This window comes from Archocentrus centrarchus, chromosome 7 (assembly GCF_007364275.1).
Source record: "Archocentrus centrarchus isolate MPI-CPG fArcCen1 chromosome 7, fArcCen1, whole genome shotgun sequence".
In the NCBI taxonomy this organism is placed as follows: domain Eukaryota; kingdom Metazoa; phylum Chordata; class Actinopteri; order Cichliformes; family Cichlidae; genus Archocentrus; species Archocentrus centrarchus.
The window spans coordinates 1429112-1448819 of record NC_044352.1 but is presented as its reverse complement, the minus strand read 5'-3'; the positions used below and the strand labels follow the sequence as shown (position 1 = coordinate 1448819).

Here is a 19708-nt window from a genome sequence, read left to right as displayed (position 1 = left end):
AGGATGTTAGTATTTCGGTTTTAATCATCTAAAGATTACTGAAACGTGTTTATGGCACATTTTGCTGTTCGTGACAGTAAACTCATGTTTCTGTGGTACTGAAGGACTCGGAGGCCCCAGGAAACACTGAGTGGTTTGCAGGGACTAATAATAGCTGCTATCTTTACTCTGGTGTCAGGGCCATGTGATGACCACTTCCCCCTCTGTCGGCTGTGTTCAGCGGGAGCAGCAGACAGGAGGAGGCTGGTGTGTTTGCAGCACAAACTGTGAGTCCGTGAACAGATGAAGCTCTCGCGGTGGGGAAACGGCGCTCAGCCTTTGACCTGCTGTTCTTGTTTAAAAGCTGAAGTTTCCATAAATCAGAGAGCCGGCTGGAATCCAGCGAGCTCGGTTCTGGACCCTTACATCACGGGTCTCAGACGGGGCTGTGCTCACATAGAGCTGCTCCCTGTGCTGTAAATACATCTGAGCTGATAGGAGACATGGTCAGGGAAGCTCTGAAAAGACCAACATTACAGGTACAGGAAGCACCCACCTGTGACGAGAAGCTCGTGGTCCTGACAGGATGTAAATATTAATGGTGTCCACGTTGCTGGTGGGGAAAAAATAGGTCGTGTTGGGGTTGTACTCAAATATGTCTGTGTGTGTGTGTGTGTGTGTGTGTGTGTGTGTGTGTGTGTGTGTGTGTGTGTGTGTGTGTGCTGTCAGATTGGTACTGTAGTAAAGATGGAGGTAAGCTGACTTAGGCGGGATGTGCTGCAGGCTTCAGCATCATAGTTTTGAAGGTTGTGCTGTTGCTGAACTGTGGGTGTTTTTTCACTTTGCTCGAGCTGAAGCATCAGCACGTGTCAGCCAATCAAATCACGTTTATTCAAATACCGCAGCGCGGCGGATCTGAACACACCGCAGTCTCGATATCCTGCATGATGCTGTGAATATTCATTCTGTTATATTTATGCTTTTCTCTGTTGTTGCATCTGTTTTGGAAACCACAGTGAGGACCCCCCCCCCCCCCCCCCCCCCCACAGTAACCTGGACCTGAAGGTCTGTCATTTGGCTCAAGCTGAACTAAACTGTGAGCTTTGATGATGAAGGAAAAGTGAGAGCTTAAATGCAGAAACAAGTCACAGTTTGAGATGAAAACCTGATTCGTGGTGGAGCGTATGAACACACCGGCTGATAAAACGTGACAAAGACGCAGAAATAAAGGAGCTGATTTGTTCCCGTCCTGTAGCGTCGCTGTTACAGTCCGGCTGATGGTGGTTTGGCTGCAGAGTGCTGCTCTCTGGGAGCTGCAGGTACTCTGACCTGAAGCTGAGTGCTGGGTGTCTGAAGGTGCGTCATCTCTGTGAGTGAGACCACTGACCCGGCACCTCGTTACTGGTAATTTAAAGGAGCCTCAGACTGATGCTGAATGTGTCCCCCTCCTGATCAGAACAACACACACACACGGCTTTAATGTGAGCTCTGTTGACTCCAATAAAAAAGACTCTTATCAGCACGGCGACGTCATGTTTAGGTAAACAGATGGATGAATGCCCCCTGTGTGTGTGAGTGTGTGTGTGTGTGTGTTCTGAGAGGAGGAGGATGCTGTCCATACATCTGGGGGTCTGTCTGCAGGAGGAGAGGCAGCTTAATTGGGGAGGCCTCCTCTATCAGCCTCAGTGATCTCTGCTATCTCAAAGACTGCCTTATTCTATGATTTTTAGGAGCAGTTGGACCCTGGTGTGTGTGCCTGTGCTAGCCTCACTCTGACTCTAACAGGCCTGTGTGTGAGAACGAGTCTTTTCCAGAGGTCACACGAGGGCCACGTCCCGGCTAAAGAGAGCCTCATCAGCCTGTGATGATTATCTGATCTTCAAAATCATGATGATGGCCAGCTTTAAAAACTCAGTAGGATTGAATTCACCCTGTTTTGTATCTGTCGAACAGTCTGATTCAGGCTGAATCTGTGGAGACGGGCAGACCTGTTATCATATTCACTGCTTCAGCTCTCTCTCCTGGAGACTCTAAATGAGACCTTAAAACACCAAATGAATAATGGTGGGACGATTTATGCCCAACAGGAAGTTCTTGACTTCAGTAAAGCTGGAAGATTTTCACCAATCGAAGCCTCCAATTGATGACTGATCAGTGGAAGGTTTTAAAAACACAAAGCTGCTTCTTTCCTCTGAAACAGCTCCGTTCCCCCTGTGCTCTCATTTTCACCAGCTAAAGTCAAATAAAAGAAGGAGAAAAAAAAAACAGAAGTTTCTAAAAGGTAAAACACTTTTCTCCCTTAATTGGTTGGATGTGAGACAAAGAGAACGTGATTTCTTCCAACAGACTGAGCTCTAAGTCTTAATTGGTGAGGCTGAATTTAGCTGGTTGCCATGCCTTCAAAGATTTCTCAGTAAATACAGCTCGCTGTGTTTAAAATAAGAGCACGGTCACCTGCCGCGCAGCTTCAACTAATTAAAACTATAATAAACTTTGTTCTTAAACTTTGTTATGTTGTAGCTTTTTCACAGATTAGTTTTTATTATGAGGAGTGAAAAAAATGTGTCTCTAAGGAGCTGGAAAAACGATACAGAAGATTTAAAAGGATTAGATCAACATCCAGCAGCACGGCCGTCAGGTCGTCTGCAGCTCCATCAGCAGTGCCACATTTCCATCTGCAGATGATGCACCATGTTCTAAATAACTGAAACCTACAGCTGTACCTTAACTTTGGACTCAAACAAAGATGTGAAGTCGAGTGATTCGACAAAATGATGTGAGCTACAGAGCTGTGATTGGGCTAGGAAGGAAATCAGCATGACTCTGTAGGCTCGAGTTGTAAGAAATAAATGTCAAATTACTGAAAAAGTTCTGGTAGCTCACTGCCCAGACTGCCCTGTAACTATTAAGCTGAAAGTTTTTGTTCATTCACAGAAAATGCTTTATTTATAAAATTTAGATTATTGTGGGCACACTGTAAAAAAACTAAAATTTCTATGGTAGATGGTGAAAAAACAGGAACTTTCCTATAATTGAATCTATTACTTCTTTACTTTGTTGCAGTATGAATGGCTGTCGGGGAGGTCTTCATCAGTAAAAGCTGTAAAACTTGTGAAAATATAGTTTAAATTTCAAAATTTACTTTCATTTTCCAAAGACATTCAGGGGGCCGGATTGGGGTCTTTGCTGGGTCGATTCTAGACCCCAGGCCTTATGTTTGATATGCCTGGGGTAATATTATCAGATGGATGATGGCGGATGAAGGCTAAACTGCTCTTAATAAAACTTCATTTTGTGGGTATGGAAGCTTGTTTCCGCCTCTAAAAAAAAAAGAAAATTGCCATCCTTAAGTCGAAATTTCGAGTTAGCTTGGCCAATCAGGAGGCTCCGTGAAGGTACGTCATTTCCTTGTTACCTGGAAGCAGGAGGCTGAAGGCATCAGCTGTCCAACAGTTCAACATGAAAACACTGATTCCTTTTATGCAGCTCTTTTTTGCTGGAAGGCATTCAAAGGTCAAAGGTCACAAACCAGACGACAGTTTGTTCACGTTTGCTACACACTGCTAGCTGATAGTGTCGCTACCTGATTTTCAGTGCGCACGCGTTGGCGTCATCTGCTTCCAGGTAACAAGGAAACAACCTCTTTCACGGAGCTTCATCATTCGCAGAGCTAACACGAACTTTTGAGATAAAAACGAGTTATTTTCTCAAAATTTCAACTGAATTTCGAGTTAACTACTCAAAATTTAGCAAAAAATTTTTAGTGTTTTGAGCTTCCACAGGAGGGTCCTCGATGGGCGGAGACAAACTTCAGCTGAAATCGTCCCTTTTGGTTCAGCTCTTTCGTGTCTTAGTTACTCTGTGAGGGTTTAAACTCTGACCTCAGAGACGTGCTGCACGTGAGCAGGGCTGATAAAACGCCGCAGAGGTCGAGAGCGACCACTGAAGAGTTTTATTCAAAGAAACAAGAACCAAAGTTAAAAAGTCCGGAGCGAGGAGGCGCTCGGACCGGAGCACGGGCGTGCAGCTCGAGCTCGAGGCTTCAGAACAGGCATCCACACATCAGTGAGTGATGTCATGGCGTCTGCATCCATCTTTTAAAACTCAGAGAAGAACAGGAAGCTCTTTTACAACTCGGCTGGTAATTTATCTTCAGGTCAGGGATGGAAAGCTGAGCTGCTGAGAAGCTCCAAATGGATCCTCGCTCCGTTACCTTGAGTCGTGCTGGTTTTTTTTTTTTTTAACTGCACACACTCGGCTCACCTCCCCCCTCGGTGTTCTCCTGTTGCCATGGTGAACGTCTCCTTTGGCCGCTGCGATGGTGAAAAGAAATTAACACCAGTCTTAATTAGACTGCAAGGCTTCAATTTCCACCTTCGTTCCTCCTCCTCCTCTGCTGACCCTCTCCTCCCTCTCATCGCCCCCCCCTCTCCCACCTGAAAGGCAGGCGGCGTATTAACAGCAGCCACCAGGCATAATTAATGAGAGCAGTCAGTCACCAGTGGCCCTCCAGGACTATGAACAGCTCCAACTTCCAGAACCAAACTTCTCCTGCTGATTAGGAAACTCACAGCCTAACCGCTTTAGCAATGGTGTGATGGACCTGAAAAAAGTAATTTTACTTAATTAGGTCCCAATGATTGTTTTCCTTTGGACACCCCAATTCAGGATATGGTGTAATAATAGTGTAATAATGTGTAATAAGGTGTAATAATGGTGCCATAATGGTGTAACACTACCAAACATGGGTAAAGCCTTTGCAGATGTTTTGAGGAAAGAACTTGACCTGAATGTGGATGGTTGTTAATTGATGGGTGGAGCTGCTATTTGTAGTCCACATAAAGCTGCAGCCCCATTTGGGTTTGAAGCATCATTTCACTCATGTGGGCTTTTTTCCTGGAAGCAGACACTAGGAATTATCCACTGTTCTCTGTTGCCTCTTTCCCACCAACAGGGTTCCGGTGCCTTTATTTGAACCATTAGGCGGGTTTTCCACCGCCGAAGCACTCGGTGCTCGGCCGAAAAACGGGTTCAACTCCGGCCCCGCAAACTAGCTGATCTTGAACCAAGAACGCGTGACGAAAGCAGCAGAAGGGCGTGACTCTGCCGTCTCAACATCAAGTTTTCTACCATATTACATGTGTATTACAGGAGAAAAGCGATTTTCACGGCTGTGAATTAGATTGGGCTCTAAGGCTGAACTTGCTGCTTTGTATCAGTTCATATCACAGATAAAAGGACACAAAGTGCGTACTTGTCGTCTTGCTGTAATCGCTGTCTGTGTTTCCCTCTGTGCTGCACACAGATGCTGCAGTAGTTTGGTTTGGACCCTAAAACGTATTTGCAGCACAGAAAGGGGAGCGTGTTCTCCCACGTTTGTGCGCTTCGGCTTCGTGTTCAGACGAGGACCCGCCCACACTCATACGTAAAGGAGCAGTTCACAGAAACGTGGTGGAAACGCGGGCCGTTCTTAAGCGTTTCACCGGTTCATTGAGCACAGCACGAGCACCGGCTCCTCAGCGGTGGGAAAGTAGCATGTATGTGGGCTGCAGCTCAGTGTGACCTCTCACCTCTGAGGTGGTTTCCCATCATTCTGCTGGTATCACTGTTTTTATTCGCGTCACCTGAGGAGCCCAAACGGATGCCCTGCAGAGCACGGTCATACCGCTTCACTGAAGAAGATTCAAATCTACATGATGGAGATAAACTGACTGCAGATCCGCACTCTAAATGCTGCTCTACATTAGTACAGTTTAATTCTCATATACTGTATTTATCTTTAGATTATTATAGTGGAAGTCTTGTGTACTATGTGGCACAGCTGTTGTAGAATATGTTTGGCCCGCTGTGTGCATGCATGAATAAATAAATGAATAAATAAAATGACAGTTCAGTGCTGGCAGACCTACCTGCCAGCACTGCAGTGGTGACATTTCTTACAGTGTGTGAGAGCTGCCACCTGTTCATGTGTGAAGGCTGAGTGTCGGGCGGCTCTGATAGGTGTGAGCTTTGTGTGTTTGTCGTTTGTGGGCCTGCGGCTCCTGCTGTGGTCTGTGGGCCTCGGCCTGCTCTCATCAAAACAAGTGTCGGTGCTTAAAGCGGAGCCTGTGGTCGGGTCGTCCTGTCCTCGGTGTGTTTTCATGTATGCTGCAGCTCTTGAGCCCTGTCTGATCTGGGCTTTGTTTCTCGCTCTTCAGTCCCTTGAAACTCGAGTTTAATCTGCACAAATTGACATTCAGTAAATCATGAAATCAATCTGCTAATCTCGACAGCACTGCCAGCTTTGTTCTGTCTGTAAAGACGATGAATGGAGCTCCTGCCCTGGAAATATTTACAGTGATCTTTCTCTAACCGCTGGATCCTCTTAAGAAAAGCTCGTTTGAAGGTTTGACGTGACAGCGGGTGAGCCGACGACAGTAGTTTATTCTCTCTGTGTTGTGCTGTTGTTGACACGTGTGAAGGTTGGCGTTTGTGTCGTCAGAGCGATGAATAGCTCGCTGCTTCAGGTGACTCTCCTCCTACGCTGTCAGACACTGAGGAAAAATCAGCTTAATGATTCAGGAACCGCACAGACTCCACAACCCGGGCATTATACTGTAAACCTGTACCATCCGGCACAGTACTGTGATGTTTCTGTAGTATTATAGTATCATTAGGCTTATGTACTATATGGCACAGTCCCACACATTTTATAAAGCCTCTATACTGCAGAATACTGCATTCTGTCCCCTCCCCATTCAATTCAATTCAATTCAATTTTATTTATATAGCGCCAAATCACAACAAACTGTCGCCTCAAGGCGCTTTGTATTGTGGGTAAAGACCCACAATGATGAGTTTAAGTAAATAAATTCATGATATTGACTTAAACCACAGGTTTGTCTTCATGTCCAGGTGGAGCTGATGGAGAATCTGATGGAGAACCTTTAGTTTCATTGGGCTTCCTGGTTTGGAGCAGGCTGGGCTCTGGAGTGAGGAGGAGGAAGCACAGGGAGATGTTCTTGTGGGACGAGGGCCTTCTCATTATCATGCCTTTCCACCCCCCCCTCTAAAAACACATCTCCCTCCAGCATCCCTTCTCTTCCATTTTCAGCCTCCCCACAGACGACCCCCCGCTCCTCTATCACTGTGCCCCCTTCTCTGCCCTGCTGCCAGCACTGCTGGATAATGAGCTCAGTGCTGCTCAGAGCGTGTGTTATTGTGTCCTGTGCGTGCTCCTGTCTGCAGCCACCATAATCAACACCATCATACTGCAATCATCATTATCACTCATCATTATCACCATAATAATCTTCATTGTTTGATCTGAAAGGCTTCGTCGTTTCGGCTCTTCTTTTCTCAACTTCGATGTTTCTAAACCATAATTTAATAGATGGTAACATGTGACATACACAGCAGTGTGTAGTCTATTACTGTTGTATGCAAAACTCCTCAAAGCTTAATCAAAAATATGTTGCTGCTTCAGAACAACGTAGCAGAGGCTGAACTGCAGTTCCTCTGCTGTCCAGCAGAGGCAGCAGTGAGTCAGTCCCCATAGACTCCCATGTTAAACCTTTCCAGCAGAAATAAACATGTTTACAGCTGATACAGAAACTGCTTTGGTCTCTGTGGATGATTTCCTCCTTCATAACAGCTGTTTATAACTCACCTGTTTAAATAAAGTTTGTATTATTAGGGGCGTGGCCTCTCTGACAGGTGGATGGTGACACAGGTGGCTGTAGCTGCTAGCTGTCTGCTAGGCTTCCCCTCAGCTAACTGGAGTCCCTGAAATGAACCTCTGGACCGTGTTTATGCTGTTGGAACCTTTTGGAGCATTTTGACCAATAATATGGCTGCTGTGGCTTCATTGGACTAACAGATCATCCAAGAAGGCAGAGCTCCAGTTTGCTGAGTGAGATTCTGGGATTTGATTGGACATAAAGTTTAAAGAATCCCTGTTTTCTTGCCTGTATTTAGAAAACTTAAAAGGAAACACCAGAATAAAAACATAATGCCAAATGAATATATGCAGCTGAAGTTGTGAGGTGAGCTCTTCCAGGTTTTTTTGTCTAACACGTTTGTAACATGTGTGACATCAGGGCTGGAGGAGGTGCAGAGAGGATGGATGTGATGAGACGGCGGGATGGACAGAAGCAGGTCACACCGAGCAGGAAGTGACGAGGCGAGTCGGTCCGTGTGACGGCAGATTTGGCTGCTGCTGAGAGTGAGGACGGTCTGCAGCATCCTTTCGTTCTCCCAGACTGTAGCAGCAGCTTGTAGATTACGCCTCGAATCACACTCAGACTCACACCAGCTCTGCGCTACACGCTGCATCCTTTCTCTTCCCTCCAGTGACGCCGCTGTGCAGCCACATTCATCCTCTCAAACTATTTCTGTCACTTCTCGCGGCAGCAGCACTGTGGATGGCAGTGAGGAAAGATTGCACATTATTATCAGCATATTCACAACTCATGGGGCCAGATTATTTGTGCCAGCATCAGCTGCTCTGGTCTTTGGCATTAAGGGGAGAACAGTTACTCAGTACACGTTTAAACTATGGATGCAACTATTACTGTGTTTCAGACAGATCATGTTTGAAACATGTCCGAATGGACCAACAGTGCCAAATCATTTGTGGTTTTGCTGCAACTTTAATAAATACCTATGTACTTATAATACACAACAAATACTGCAGGTATTTCTAAATACCTGCAGTATTTGTTGTGCTTGTATGGCAGACCTGTTCAGGCTGCTCTTGTGTAAATGTCTCCTGCGGTGTCTCCGGGGTCTGACTGTCATATTTACGCTGTTGTGTTATCAGATTACAGATAAGCTCAGATGATGATGATGATGGTCTCAGAGGGTTCCTCCATCTGTCCTCAGGTCTGCTTATTTGTGCTGTGCTTGGTGGGTCATGTTATTCATTACTTAAAGGAACCAGCTGTGCTCATAAACCGGCCGATTTCTGTGTTTCTGCGCCCTTTTCCCCGCGGAGCCGGTAAAATGAAGGCAGCCGGCTCTCCTCAGCTCTGCTGTTTAAGCTGAGAGAGGAGAGCTGAGACTGTGTCCTTGCAGGAGGGCTGCTCAATTAAAAATCATAATAATTACAGTTACTTTCATCACTATCATCAAACTTTAAAAGGAAAAACGCGGCACGGTAATCAGTTTATCTTATCTCGTTTTAGGCAGCACAGTGGTGCAGTGGTTAGCTCTGCTGCCTCACTGCAGGAAGGTCCTGGGTCTGAGTCCACTGTCTGGCTGGTTCGTTCTCTCCGGGTTCCTCCCACAGGAAGTCGGAGAGGTTAATCAGCCGTAGGTGTGAATGTCTGTCCAGGGTGCAGCCCGCTCTCTCCCTGTGATGATGGAGTTTATCTGAATAACTGCTGGAAGCCAATTTAGTAATTGAAATGAAAACTTGATGAACTGCACAGCTGTGTGTGTGTGTGTGTGTGTGTGTGTGTGTGTGTGTGTGTGTGTGTGTGTGTGTGTGTGTGTGTGTGTGTGTGTGTGTGTGTGTGTGTGTGTGTGTGAACTTCTGTTGTGATGCATTTTTTTGTGTTTTAGCAGCTTAGCGAGCTCTCAGTTTAATAAAGATACCTGCAGCCTTCCTGATTGGCTGCTTTTCCTCTGAACTCTGTGAACACCTGCCAGGTGAGACCACCTGAAACATGCTGTTGTCCCCGTGATGACCAACTAAAACTGTTTAAGCATAATGAACTTCCTGCTTTGCCTTTCATCTTTTTTACCTTAAATACACACGTACATCCGTGTGCGCACGCACACACACACACACACACACACACGCGCGCACACACACACACACACACACACACACACACACACACACACACACACACACACACACAGCCCTTGGCCCCCTCCCTGAGGGAGATTAAGGGTTAAAATAAGGCAAAATCTGTCAAATCTGGTCTCGTCAAAGCAAATCGGGGTCCTGGTTTCGTGCCGGCTCTCTTCATTAACACTGTTGTTTTGTCTTTGTGTGTCTCTGATTTCATCGGCAGCTGTGCGCCCACAAAGTGAAGTTACTGTTCCTGGCAGCAGAAACAGGAGGAAATGAGAGACTGCGCTGGCCAGAAGTTCGACTAAGAGCATAAAAGAAGTCAGGTGGAGGTTTCTGTGGCTGAGAGCAGGTGAAGCTGATTCCTGCTTCTATTTCTGCTGCCAGGCTGGAGGTTAATTAACGCGCTGTTTGTTAAAGAGCAGCGTGACAGAGGCGGGTAATGAAACTCAGTTTGCTTTTTCCTGTCGATGAGCTGAGCTGTTTTTAGCCTGTAGTTAAACAATAAAAGCACGGTGTTGGTTTGGTAGCTCACACCTTTGTGCCAAACGATGGTCACAGGTGTGGAGGTATTTGGATCATGATGTCATCCCGCGTGTCGTATATTTTGCTGTTTGGGGAGATGCTGCTCGTCTCACTGTTGCCCACACTGAGAGACCGACCGAGCCCCCATTAGGAGTCACGATGGCATATTTATCAGTGTTATTAGTGAGGAGTTTGGGTCCGGTTTGGCCCATCTGTAACAAAGTACCTGATTAAATATATTTCTCTGTCTGTTTGGGTGCAGCCACTCACAGCCAGACGCTTCACTCGTTACCTGAACATCGTTAAACAGCTTCAAACAGCCGTTAACAGACACACGTGTGGATCTGGGAGTATTTCAGATGTTTGTATTTCATATTCATAATTGTGACACCCCTACAGACCAGTGGCACCAGCTGGTGAGGGGGGCACCCTTCACGTGTGCTGTCCACTAGTTGTGTGATGAGGACGTGTTGTGTTTAGGGAACCACGGTTTCTCAGAGGTTGATGTTTTTCTGCAAAGCTGCAGTTTTGTTTTCCACGTTGGCTGAAATGTTCCTGATGTGACGCGTCTATTAAATATTAACACTGGTTCAACTGATTGTTGCTCTTCCTGTGCTGATTGTGTTGTTGAAGTGGGATCTTTTCCTCCTGCATTGCATCATGGTACCTGAGGACTGTGCTTGTGTGTGTGTGTGTGTGTGTGTGTGTGTACATGTGTTGGATGAAGAGGGGCAGGGGTGGAGGATGAAGAGCAGGGGTGGTGGTGGTGTGTGTGTGTGTGTGTGTGTGTGTGTGTGTGTGTGTGTGTGCGTGCGTGGGGGGGGCATTTAGCTTTCACTGAATGGGTACATGTGTATCCTAGCAACAGGCTGGTTTGGAAATGGGATGGTGAGCTGAGCAGAGACCACAAAAAGAGGGGAAATGAGAGCGGGGGGGGGGTGCTAATGATGTGAGGATGGAGGTGCAGCGGGTCAGAGCAGAGGATGGAGGGTGGTGCAGGAAGGTGAGGCAGCGCCGTGGTAACGGCATCAGTGCGTATGCAGATAAGAGCGAGACCACCTGCCTGCACAGCACCTCAGGAAGAGCACCGAGCACACGTGTCCCCGTCGGCCCGCTTCAACCCTGAACTTACTTAATAATTTACTGAAATGAATAATTTATTCAGATTTACTCTACAGATGTTTTATACTGGAATTAATCTGTATTCAAGTATTCTGTGAATACATTGTGACCATCAGTCTGTAAATCAGTGGATTTTTGTTTTATAACCTAATTATGTTACTGTGAAGCATCCAGAAAACTGTTGTAGTTAATGACACTCACGGCCCTTAAACACCCCGCAGGAACACCCCCGTGCAGGAGGTAAAGCGGTCATCCACCAGTCTGAAGGCCGATGGTTTGATCCCCCGGCTCGGAGTGCGAGTGTGTGAATGTGGCTAAAACGGGCTTTAACCGCTCAGAGTGGAAATGCTCTGTATTCAGGGTCCTCGTGTGATGTCACACAGCCTCCTGACTGCTCGCTCACATTCAGTGTTTAACAGGTTTGTGACTCACAGCGATCCCCCGGTCACTGTGGTTGGCAGCAGATTACACGGAGGACGCAGACTCGTCTGCAATCACTTGCTAACAACTCTCTGAGCGTTAGTGTAACTGTGAAAGTGCGACACAAACAGGAAACACAGACCCTTCTCCTTCAGAGTAAAAGTACCACAGCGCTGCAGCCATCAGGCTTCAAAAGGCAGGATGGACTGAAAATAAGTGAAAAAACAGGAAAATGTCCAAATAAAAAGTTTGACCTTCAGAAAGTGTGGAGCACTCTGAGGAAACTCTGCTCAGACCGGACTCTTCGCTTCATCGACGCAAACAGAGAAAAGCTAAACTGTGTGTGGGACTATTTTCAGCTGCTTTTTAATGCAGGTGGGATTTAAAGCACACAGTGAGTGTTGGTGGGAATGAAAGAGCAGGTAAACACGGCCTCATGAATGCCGCGCTGTAGAGGCTGCGGTGGGAAATACTGCCCGCTTCATGCTTTGATTGCCGTAAACATAAAAAAACGAGTTTCTCTGCACCGATCAGGTGGACTCACACTGCAAAATAACCTGAAGAACACAACGAGGGGAAACGGTGTGTGTGTTCATGCAGAGACCTGAAAGTGGGTCATGGGTCTGCGGCTGATGAGCAAAGAAACAGATATGCTTTAATGAGGCGACCCCCACAGAGAGGAGGGGCGCCTGAAATAGTTGTGGTGTGTGTGTGTGTGTGTGTGTGTGTGTGTGGGCCTGCCCTCTCCTCTCTTCGGTCTGACCTCCTGCTCGGACAGAAGGAAGTGGGGGGTTGCTGCTGTTTGTGTCCATGCATGCTGTGCTGTCCTGTGTGCTGTGCCTTAAGGTGTCCCCACAACACACACACAGACTCATATACAGTATGTGGGCCACGGGTGTGTGTGTGTGTGTGTGTGTGCTGTCACATAAGCTAGAGTCCCAGGCCGGTGATGTGCCCTCCAACTGCAGCGAGAAGAGGTGGGGGAGGTCTGTGTGTGTGTGTGTCTATGTGCAGTGTACATGCTTCATGTGTTGTATATTTGTATGTCTATATGAATGTGTTTGACTGCACTCTGTAAGCCTTTTATTCTGTTCTTTGTATTTAAAGTCTGAATTATTTTTACTTTTGTTGAATTTGTACTTTTTGTACTTATTGACACCTTTATTTATTAATTAGTTTTAATTAAGCTCCATACGTGTAATTTTAACAGTATTGAGCTTATTTTTTGGCTAAGCACCCATAATGCAGGTTATTATATTTGAGTACTTCAGAGCTGGGAGTATTTTGGGTTAAAGTGAGTCTCCAGGAAACAAATATAAATGAGCGCTCAGTGGCTGATTCTCTGTCACATGGTCTGAGGACAAACGTCTCCGATCCCTCACCTCTGTCTCTGTGTGTGTGTGTGTGTGTGTATGAGTCTGTGTGTGTGTGTGTGTGTGTGTGTGTGTATGAGTCTGTGTGTGTGTGAGTCTGTGTGTGTCTGTGTGTGTGTGTGTGTGTGTATGAGTCTGTGTGTGTGTGTGTGTGTGTGTGTGTGTGTGTGTGTGTGTGTGTATGAGTCTGTGTGTGTGTGTGTGTGTGTGTGTATGAGTCTGTGTGTGTGTGTGTGTGTCTGTGTGTGTGTGAGTCTGTGTGTGTGTGTGTGTGTCTGTGTGTGTATGTTTGTGTGTGTGTATGTTTGTGTGTGCGTGTGAGTCCAGGAGCCCCCCCCTAGCCTCGCGTGCTGTAAAGAGGAGCAGGTTTGAGTGTGAAAACACACAGATGTGTGACTCAGACTGAGTGAAGCTCATTTATCAGTAAGTTATTGAGTGATGTCATTAACCTGGGTTAAACAGGTGAGTTACACCCCCCCCCATACACACACACACACACACACACACACACACACACACACACACACACACACACACACACCTCCACCCCTGTGCAGCTGTTATGAATTATCCACAGAGACCAAAGCAGTTTCTGTATCAGCTGGAAACATGTTTATTTCTGCTGGGAAGGTTTAACATGGGAGTCTATGGGGACTGACTCCCTGCTGCCTCTGCTGGACGGCAGAGGAACTGCAGCTGTGCAGCTTCAGGGTTGGAGTATTTTTGAAGTCATGGAGGTTTAAGAAGACTTGTAGAAATCTCTGAAGCTGTGCACATAAAAAGAACGGACCTGTTCTAAAGCTTCATGCCTGTAATTACACTTTGTTCTCACCTCCAACCATCATCACAGCCACCCTCACCATGGTCTTCCTCCACCTTCCCTCATTCTTTTGTCTCTTTGTCCCACTTTCCTCTTATTCTCCTCTGTACCATCAGCAGCAGCCAATCACCATCCTCCTTCTCTTCCTTCTCTTTCTTCCTTTTCCGCTTTCACCCCCCCTCGCTCTGCCAAGCAGTTGTAATGGCATTGGGGATGGGTGGGTGTGGAAGGGGTTTGTGGGGGTGCACATTAGAAACATCTCTTCTGTGATAAGCTGCAGTTGTTACCATAGCAACACTTATTACCTGTACCCCAAGATGGGGAGGGGGAGGTAATGGGTCAAGAGATAGTGAGTGTGTGTGTGTGTGAACAGGCTTTGGCTCATTCACTCGTCATTAGACACTCTACATGTGCTGCTTCACAATAATGACCACACACACACACACACACATACACACACACACACACACCTGTCACCCTGTCCTGTCGCTGCCTGCTGGATGTCACATGCATCATACCAGGTGGGGTCGCATCAGTCTGATGTGGATCCAGGCAGCCGTGGACGTATCAGATGCTTTTGGCGTGTCTCAGTCTCCGCTTCCTGTTTCTGTGTGCGGCTGCAGCGCGTCGACAGTGAAGCTCCGCTGATCGATGTGTTCGCCTTCACACGTACAAACGCTCGTTAAGTAAAGTAACCCACAGAGAATTATCAGCAGCTCTCAGCTCTCATTTAGCATTGTTTAGTGCCGCAGGAACCTCAGAGAATTTTCTCAAGAACTTCCAGCTGGGCTTCCTGTTTCATAGGGGCCAGAGTCCAGAATGAAGCCTTTAAACATTTTTACAGGTGTTTGATTGCAGTAAAACACATTTTGTTCTTGGACTCTCCTAGAGCAGCTTTGCACGATTCACAGTTCAGAATAATCCTTTATCTCATAATGGCCTTCGGTGCAGCCAGAGCTGATCGAGGAGAGTCATCCAACCTCCTCTGTGTCACTGCGTTTCAGCTGGGGGAGCTGCAGGGGGCGCTCTGAGCTGGTCCACAGTGACCAGGAATGAATGGAGACGGGGGTGCAGAGCAGCCTGACACTGAGCTGGACCCAGGCCAGAAAACTCAAACAGCCTCAGACTGGATTAAGTTCTACAGCTCCCACTCTGTGGACTTCCTGTCCCATAGGGGGCGCTCTCAGGCTTGGCCAGAATGAATGGAGCTCTGTGGGGCTGCAGAACAAAAAAGTAAACATTGAGGGGGAACATTTTTCTCCTGAGACCCATCAATTCATTTTTGTCCTCTGTGGGGGACATGATATTCAGCCTTATATTTTAAGAATTACATTTGCTATCTATGATAGTCCCACTGTACTGTACAGAAGACATCCTGGGCTTTCTACTGATGTCACATTTGTGGAGGTGTGGCTAAGTGAGCACATGTACTTCCCTTTTCAAAATGGCAGAAATCCCTGCATCCACATTTTATGGCAGCAGGGAAGGTAAGTGATTGATTTTCTTTCAAAAATTATTTATGTTGCTAAAAATTATATTTCCTCATCAGTATGAAAGTCTTAGCCATAAGTTTATGCAATTTAAGGAATGTACAATATTTTTAACCCTGTAAAAATGCAAGTTTTATTCAGTGTCACTTGTAGGGGACAGTGGGACTTGCTAATGGCGATCTTAACCACTTTTCATGCTTCAGGTAGCAGAGGGCTGAGTGAGGCAGAAAAAATCTTAATGAAAATTGTGGAAGGAGAGTCAGACATAGAGCTGTCAGGAGATGAGGAGGAGGAAGGCCAGGTAGTAGAGCAGGGATGCGAAAGCTCAGAGGAAGACATAGCAGCTTTTGAGGAGTCTGAAGAGGAACAAAGTGAAGACGCCCGCCAGCCAATATGGATGAAAAGCAACATGTAAGCTAGGGTCACGGAAGTTATTGGTAATAGTGAGTGCAAAGGAGAATTTAAACTTTTTAAAATTTAGAACACAGACACAATAATGTAAAACATTGTAATGGCAATTACATATGTAATTACATACAATGCATTATGTTAAACTATACCTCTCTTTTTTTCATCAACATAGTTTCAACCCTGTTGTGGAGGAGGATGCCTTGCAGGAAAGTGCAGGGCACAATCACCAAGACTGGAGGCCAATTGATTACTTTAAACAGTACATAGATGACAGCATTTTTGAAAACATGGCAGAATACACAAACCAGCGAGAGGTCCTTATCTCTGGAAGCAGCCTTAACACCACTCCGGAGGAGCTCAAAACCTTCTTTGGTATTTCCATGTACATGGCATGTCTCAGATACCCCAGGATTTGTATGTACTGGTCAGCAAAGACAAGGGTTCCTGCTATAGCTAAGTCTATGTCTCGTAATAGATTCTTCAAGATTAGGCAGTCCCTCAAAGTCACTAATGACCTTGATGTCTCTGAGGAAGAAAAAAAGGAAGATGTCCTATGGAAGGTGAGGCCTCTTCTCTACAGAGTGCAACAAGGTTGCCTCAATCTGCCAAGACCAAAGTTGGTCTGTGTAGATGAGCAGATGATTCCCTTCACAGGCCGGTGTCCTGTTCGCCAGTTTGTACCAGGAAAACCAAATCCCACTGGACTAAAAGTATTTGTGCTTGCCAGTCCCAATGGTGTGGTGCTGGATTTTGAAGTCTACAAAGGCAAGAAAACATTCACTGATCTGCAGATGGGAATGGGGAGGAAATGCAGTTGCTCGGATGGCACAGTCTCTTCCAAAAGGAACACATCTTTTCTTTGATAGGTATTTTACCTCCATCAAACTACTGGATATGCTAAAAACAAATGGTCTTCTGGCAACAGGAACAATTATGAAAAACAGAATCCCTGCACAGTGCAAGTCAAAGATGTCAGATGACAAGAAGTTACTACAACAAGGCAGAGGTGCATCTGAAATGGTTGTCCGAAAACCATCAGAGGTTGCAGTGACAAAGTGGCAGGACAATAAAGTGGTTCTGATGGCTTCAAGTGTCCATGGGATTGAAGGACATCTGCAGGAGATGGTCATCTAAAGAAAGGTGCCATATTCTTGTGCCCAGACCTGCTGTTGTTACTGAGTACAACAAAAACATGGGTGGGGTAGACCTGTGTGACCGCATGATCAGCTTTTACCCAATGTCAAGTCGCACTAAAAAAATGGACCATTCGTACCATCATGCATTTTTTTGACCTGGCAGCCACAAACAGCTGGATTGAGTATAGGTCAGACCCCCAGGTACCTGGGAAACCAGAGACAAAGAAGCTGCAGTATTTTGATTTCAAGTTGCTTCTGGCTGAAGAACTGATTGCGCAGACACGGGATCTAGTTCAGCAGCTTGACAAGGTGACCGATGATGATGAGAGGAGCAATGAAGATGAAGATGGAGATTACATTCCAACTACTAAGAGGAGGCATGTTGAACCCCCACCCAATGATGACATAAAAAAATATGGGGCGCTCCATTTGCCAAAGATGGTAGAGGCAGCACACTCATCATGGTGCAGGAGACAGGGATGCAGAGGCAAAACATTTGTGAAGTGCATCAAATGTAACATGTTTTTGTGTGTGTCAAAACAGAAAAACTGCTTTATGTTGTACCATAAATGAGCTGGTATTACTGCTGTGTAATATAACCAAAGACCCCAGCTCTAGGCCACTCTCAATGATGGAGAATGTATTTTAATCAAAAATCTTTGAAATGAAATCTGTTTTGTTAGAGTATTTTGATGTTTAGATGTGTTTCAGACATGTAATTAGTTATGTAAACACTTTTTAATGCAATTTAACTTTGCTGAATGTTTATGAATTTAAAAAAGTATGAATCTGTTTAGAAAATTAAAAAAGGAAGTTTATTAATTTTACCTTAAGTAAAGAAATTTTTTATATCAAGCAAGACCCAATGTCACCTGTAAGAGACATTTAATAAAATCTAAATAAATAACATTTATGAAAGGAAAATTGTTGCAATATGTTTCTTTAAACTTAAATACTTAAATTATGAAAAAAAAATCTAAATAACAAAACCTTTTTTCTTCTGGGTCTCAGGAGGATTTCTCTTGTAGTAAAATATCTCTGTCCTATAATTCTGGCATCCTCCATTTTGGTTTGGGGCATGAAGCCAGCAGCAGCCTCCTGATAGCATCACCTACAACCTCCACAGCCAGCTGCTGCTTCTGCACACATGGAGTTTCTGCTGGGCTTTATCGACGCCGCTAACGTCTGCCGGAGTTATTGTTTAGAAACGGGCGCCATCAAGAGAGGTCGTCCTGTCATAAACCCTGAACCAGCCAATCAGCACGCGATAGCAGGACGCAAAATCATAAAACTGAGAAAAACTGAAGGAGAGAAGAGCCGTCTTATTTCAGCTCAGACATGTTACCCATGCTGGATTTATGAAAACTCAAATATTTTTGTCTGGAAGCAGCTGGAAATCATTATTTTAGCAGTTTAGCGCCATCATTTCGATCATCTCAGAGCGCCCTCTGCTGCTTCGCTGGCTGAACTGCAGCTACTTTTCTGCGCAAAGCGTGGAATCGCTCCCTCGGTTTGATCTGCTGCAGTTCTTACATGAAAATTAAGGCTTCTCTGTGGATTTTGGGATATTTTATAATAAATAATGCAGCACAGTAGCTCAGTAATTAGCACTGTTGCTTCTAAGCAGAGGGGTTCAGAAACCATCCAGGGCCTTCTTTGTGGGCTTTGTGTGGTTTCCTCTGCTTGTATGGTTTAACTCCGGTTTCTTCCAGGATATAAAACAGTCCATGCTGCGTATCTGGGTCCACTTCCTGGCCGGGTAAAGGTTTTATATTTAAAAAAAAAAAATCACCTCTTTTTAGTGAGCTATGTTGCATTTGTCACCATTTTCATAACATGAAATGATATTTTTTTTGCTAGCTCTGACCATGTGCCCAGCAGGGGGCGACTCCTCTGAACTCTGATTGGATAGAAGGCTATGAGAAAACGAGGCTCCTGCTGGTCTCAGGCCCCGTTTACACGAGGACGATCTGATGGAAACTGAGCTGTTTTTCTGTTTTTGTTTTTGAAAAGTAACGCGTTCAGACGGAAACGTTTTAAAAACGATCGCCGTTCATACGGAAATGCAAGACACTGAAACCGCTGTAGTTCCAGCACCTCCCGTTTACAAAAAATAGCACTTTAGCTGTTTACACGGAGAAACGCTCCGGTCTGGAACACGTTTCCAAATTGTGCCGTTTTCAAGGACTTGAAACGCTGCTGTGTAACGATGGGCCAAAATGCACCGAAAGGCTGCGGTGTACACGGGGCCTCAGAGCTCAGTGAACTCTTTCCTGATGAGTTGGTGCTCTCGGTTCATTTGGAGGCGATGGTCGTTAGAGGCGGGAAGCAGAAGCGGGAGGATTTACTTTTGTTTTTCTCATAAATGCGACAGTTAAGTTTTATCTGGACATAAATTTGCAGCTTTTAGGAAATTTTGAGTCTTCTGGGCAGTTTTTACAGTTTTGGGGTTAAAGGACTCACAGCTCCTGCGCCCGGTTTTAGAAAATACATTTCTTAAAGGAAGGGGTGACTTGTATCTCTGATAAAACCTCCAGCCGAGCAGGAGGAAATTTAGGTCCCCCCGTACACACACTTTTTTTAACTTTCCCTTCACAGTCCTTCTTTATTTTGCAGACACACCTCCCACTCCCACAGCCTTGTGGGAAATCAGG

The 19708-nt window shown here is 45.7% G+C and overlaps 1 protein-coding gene across 1 annotated transcript in view; it reads left to right on the top strand.

Moving 5' to 3' along the window:
* The window catches only part of LOC115782780 (nucleolar protein 4-like), a 139992-nt gene that overhangs the window by 10837 nt on the left and 109447 nt on the right, over positions 1–19708 (top strand). The gene's annotated exons all lie outside the window — the stretch shown is intronic.